The sequence below is a fragment of the Microcebus murinus genome, chromosome 2 (genome assembly GCF_040939455.1).
Source record: "Microcebus murinus isolate Inina chromosome 2, M.murinus_Inina_mat1.0, whole genome shotgun sequence".
Lineage (NCBI taxonomy): Eukaryota > Metazoa > Chordata > Mammalia > Primates > Cheirogaleidae > Microcebus > Microcebus murinus.
In genome coordinates this window covers 59,182,729-59,188,176 of record NC_134105.1, presented here as the reverse complement: position 1 = coordinate 59,188,176, position 5,448 = coordinate 59,182,729, and the positions used below count along the sequence as shown (strand labels likewise).

Genomic DNA, 5,448 nt, shown 5'->3' with positions numbered 1-5,448 from the left:
AAGTAAAGATAAAACTTTATACAGCTCTCTAGGTACTTGTAGCCAACAGTATATGGCCTGCTTACCTCTACCCCTTCTTTATAAATTGAGGAAAGTCACTCTCTATACGCATCTATTACTGGCATCCTGCCATTCCTAATATTAAATAGATTACTTTACTCAGGGGGCATGTCCTTTTCTCTCTCCTTTCCAATCAGTGTCTGATTGGCTTCCCAGTAACCTTATTCTAGAATGTGTATAGCTAAAATGAAGGCCTACAATTTCCCTTTTCTAGCCAAATTTTATTTTTTAAAAAAACCCAGTTTTAGAAAAAGCTTACTTTCTTTCCTAAACAGAAGGATTAATGAGTACTCTTCTGGCAAAATAATGATCTCTTCTTTTTTATTTGTAATGTATTTGTGATTCAAGAGTTCCTACTTTTAGCATTCTCTGCTTGTAGCAGATTTTCTTATGTCACCTATAAGATGTTAGTGGCTGGTTGGCTTCTCTTTCCTTTTTGAGTTTTCAGAAGACCTGGAGAGATTATTGTAGTGTAGCAGTGAATGGAACAGCCATTCTTTGGTCTACCTGAAATTAAGAGTAAGTATATAAAATATTCCTATTTCTTCAGCAGGAAACGAAGATGGAGGGTTCTGTTTTTCACTTATCACTAGTCAAAAAGAATTACAATTCTCAGGAGCAAATTGAAAAGTTAGGGGGAAAATATTTTCAAGAGTACAAGTTCTCCAGGTGCTGAAGGGATTGAACACATCAGATCTGAGGGATGTATCAACATCGACATTTGTGAAAATGTGCATGAAGAAATACACATTGATTTTAAATGGCATGCCACAAAAGCCTAAAAAGTAACGCATGATTTTCCATCATCTAACTTAGATGGAAAAACATGTGTTTTGCTCGCAATTTTGTCTAAGGGAAATGTGAACTCCCAGCCAAATCCATTCACATGCAGACCCTTTTTCTGAGATTGCTTTCAAATGTAAGCATAACATATGTTGTTCTGTAGGAAAATAAATAAATAAAGTGAACTTTTACAATGTAAATTCCTAATATACAGGATTATGAGAAAGAGTCACGTGTTTAAAATAATGCGCAGATTTCCCTCAAGGTAGACTCACAGGGGCAGGGGTGACGGGTAGGGACTTTAACCCTTGCATATTTTACATTACCCTATGGTGCCTGCACATGTGCCAGAACAATTTTCCTGGGTCAAGACATAGGCAGTCAGGCTCAATAACCACATTAGGAAGAATAATAGGCCAATGGCACATGTGTTGACAGATATTCCTTAGCCAGTGAAAGGAGATAGAGAAAATTAGATGATGAATCTTAAGGACTGAAGCATACACTGTAGTTTTTCTAAATCACCAATTATTGTGTTCTTCCCAAGGTCACCAAATATGTGTTGGCTGCCTTTGGTGACACAGGAAAGTCCTTAGAGTCTATATGAATGAGCTCTGGAATTACTCCCATGATGAACTGCTAACCAATTTGTCTCCACTGGCGCTTGAATACAAAATTAGAAATGAAGGTCTTCTGGACTGCATCGTGGCCTGTGGAAGAGAACTGAATGATTTATTCTCACTCATTTTCTCCACTTTCCATGCTAAAATATTTTCACATGGTCAATAAATTATGGAGGATGACATTAACAAGATGAACTGTGGATGAAACTATGTAAGCCTGAATATTTATAAGAATGTGGAATTGATATTTTACTTTTTCTCCAACTAGCTCTGGACTTGTGGGATCTGTTAAATGAGGGCATCTAACTTACTTAATTCAGATTAATTTAGTAAGGAGTCTTGAAAACTGATGAATTATGGGTCATTAATAATGTAAAAAGAGGGTGCTTCATACTTAGGACATTTCAGTGAAAGAAGGTGACATGTATGGAATGAGTAAGATGAGGCACCACTCCTTTTTCGGGAAGCCTTTGGCATTGAAACACTGAACTTGATGATGACCTGGGGCGACACATGAGTTCTGATGTGCCAGTGATGTCTATTTGTCATCCAGAGGATCAGGTTAGCATTTGGCAGAAGTTGCTTAGGACCAGAGGAGAAGGCTGCTGTTGCAAGCTGTCCCAGAGCTGGAGGCATGTTCTAAGAATAAAGGAAAGGATGTTTAATTCAGGCATAGTCAGACATTAGAGAGAAGCTAAAATGTTCTACTTGGAGAAGGTTATATGACTCACTGCTGAGGGAAAAAAAAACACATATTTTGAAAAGTCAAAATACTACAAAGAGATTGTTAAGAAGTCATTTAGGCAGAAAGCGAGCAACAGTACTAGCAACTAACATTGTGACTTTACAATGTACTATACTTTGTACTCTACTTATTGTACCTTATTTCAATCTCAAGACTACATTTTGAGATAGGCATGTCTTAGGTTCTTTCTGATTTTTGGTTATGGACTCTGTCTTACATTTATAGCAATAATAAAAATATGCCTGAAGTCTCTGTAGGACACACGGCTCCATCCTAAGTCTTTGAGCAGGTGCCAGGCAGTGAAAAAAAAAAAATCAGAAGAAAAAATTTTGTTAAACACTTCATACTATACTGGTTTATACCTGAGTTTTGCGTAATCAATAATCTGAAATCTTCATGTGTTTTTCAGTCTTCAAGAGGATAATCTATTTCCTGGAATCCATTAGGATCTTGGGCTCTAAATATTTGACATTTTGTTCTTTAGATATCAACTTCCTGCACTCAAAGGTACTGATGTGACAAGCACTTGGAACATGTAGGATGCTAGTGACCCCAGTGGACATTGAAATGAGAGATGATGAAGCTTATTTTTAGCAGAGTATTTAGAGGGACCCCATGCGCTAATTTTCACTTAGGGCTGCTCATGTAACAGTTGAAGATGTGCTAATAGGGTACACTGCCAAGGTCTACGATTATTGTTATTTAGCACTTTATTTTAAGAGCTTTAAGCATCATCCAGAAATATTTATTAAGTGCATGTATGTGCACGGCTGGGATGTCTGAGTGCTGGACAAGCTTTGTAGATCTAATAAGTGAATAATTTCAGCCTTCAGCATATGAAGAGGAATGAGGGCCACTATTCCCCATGTCCCATTGAACAGAAAAGATTTGCTTAGTTCTTTCCACAAAAGGTATCAGAGTTTTAAAAAGTTGGAATTCAGCCTTTGCTACTCAAGTTACCCTCTCATATGCCACATATTAAATATACTAAATGGAGAAATGAAAAGTAACCTGGGTAGTTTAAAGAGTGTAGCAAGGTGGCCTGGATCAGTGTAGTGCAACCCCCCTCCCCTGCTCTATAAAAGTTGTTTGATGGCTTTTGTTGGGTTACATGAATACCTTTTTACTTTTCATTTCTTTACCTTATTGTGTGTAAAGTAGGACTTGGCTATTTTATGCCGCTGCCTTATCTGGATAGATCCTATTTTGATTTTTTTTTATCATAATAGGATAGAAATTTTAGGATATCCGAAGACAGACTGGTCAAAGGCTTTTATTGATCTTAATTCTTTGTCAGTTTTAATGTTCTGCAATATGTAGATGCAATCCATGTTTCTCCCAGTCCTCTGTAGAAATATGGAAATCCTCAATCATCAGAATGATCTGGAACTGCAGAGCTGGTCAAGTTCATGGCTGTTGAGGATGGGAATAAATACTTTTTTGCATTTGTATGCTAGCCACACTTCTGCAGGAATTATCAAATGACTTCTCCAAGAAGGGATAGGATGGTCTCATCATTTTATTACTTTTCCTAAGGAAAAATATAGAAGTCTATAGAGAAATTTGATTATAACTTCTTTTTGCCTTATTTGGACAAAGGAGAAGTTTCTTCCTCCTCTATCTATAGTTAAGAACATGTTATGAAACTGAATGTTTGTGTCCTCCAAATTCATCTTAAAATCCTAACCTGCAATGTGTTGGTATGAGGAGGTGGGACTTTGGAAGGTGATTAATTCTGAGGGTGGAGCTGTCATGAATGGATTTGTGCCCTTATAAAAGGGACCCCAGAGTACTCTTTCCACCATATGAGGATACAAACAGAAGTTACGATCTGCAAACTGGAAGGTCTTCACCAGAACCCAACCATGCTGGCACCCTGACCTCAGACTTCAACCTCCAGAACTATGAGAAATAAATGTTCCTTGTTTGAGCTAGCCAGTCTATGGTGTTCTGTTATAGCAGCCTGAACTAAAATAAATCATATTAATAAAAAAAATCCCCAGAATAACTTAAGAAAACAGAATTCATAAGCAAAGGGTTTTGAGCAGGGAATTTGCAGATATTGCTTCTTTTCTTCTAGGCAAGTAAGTATCATAACTTTAGGAAAAGGGTGCTATGAAATCAGCATTCCATGGAATATGTATTGCCATGAAAAGGAAAACTCATTACATAAGGGTTCCAGGGGTTTAAGGTTTCAGGTCTTCCATATACTTAGTCTCATAGGTGTCTTGGATAAAGTTCAGATGTGTTTTAATGTCCAACTACAATCAATAAAAAAATTGACCTTATTTTGACATTTGATTTCTTTATCTAATTAAATATTTAATTCCCCTTGAGTAGGGATTCTTAAAACAATTCTGAAAAAATATGTATTTATCCAACAATTAGTCATATGAACAAAAAATAAGCACAAGCATGCATTATTATTTTGCCCCACTCAACTGCTAATACTTAATACTACATAGAATAAAAACAAAAAGCCATGAATTAAAATAATTACATTGGAAAATAGTTGTGAAGATTAAATGAGATGTTTATATAATGCCTTACACAGTGCTTAGCATATGTAGATGCTTAAAAACATTTAATAGAATATTTTTTAAAAGGTATTAATCATCTATTAATATGTAGCAAAGAACATAACCTTTATGAATCATTACTTTGTCCAGTGTATCCATGAAGTATATATTACCTATTTGTTAGCCACCAACATCGCCTGCTCCTGACATCCGGCTGTCAACATCATCCTGGCTTGGTGATCCAGGATCACTTGACACAGACGATCCTCCTTCCATATATCGTCAGACTGCCGATAGTAACCTTAATGCTATGTCACAATGCCTATGTCATTCACCTCACTTCATTTCACCATGTAGGCATTTTATCATCTCACATCATCACAAGAAGGATGAGTACAGTATAATAAGATATTTTGAGAGAGAGAAGAGAGACAGAGACCACATTCATGTAACTTTTAGTACAAAACATTGTTATGATTGTTCCATTTTTATTATCATTTTTGTTGTTAATCTCTTACTGTGACTAATTTATAAGTTAAACTTTATCATTTTTAGGTACGTATATATAGGAAAAAACAGTATATGTAGGGTTCGATACTATCCACGGTTTCAGGCATCCACGGAAGGCTCTTTGCATGTATTCCCCTATGGTCGAGGGGGAACTACTGCACACTTATTTTGTGTATCAGTTGGGAAAAATTAAATTACTTTTGAGTGC

At 36.3% G+C, this 5,448-nt stretch overlaps 1 long non-coding RNA gene across 1 annotated transcript; it reads right to left on the bottom strand.

The window, feature by feature from the left end:
* Window positions 1–361: 361 nt before the first annotated feature.
* Window positions 362–5,041, bottom strand: LOC105883965 (uncharacterized). The gene is made up of 4 exons (XR_001159999.3): window positions 4,904–5,041; window positions 1,861–2,105; window positions 1,348–1,553; window positions 362–563 (listed from the first exon to the last, which is right to left on the bottom strand). It is a non-coding gene; the product is annotated as an uncharacterized LOC105883965 (long non-coding RNA).
* Between the last annotated feature and the right edge of the window lie 407 nt (window positions 5,042–5,448).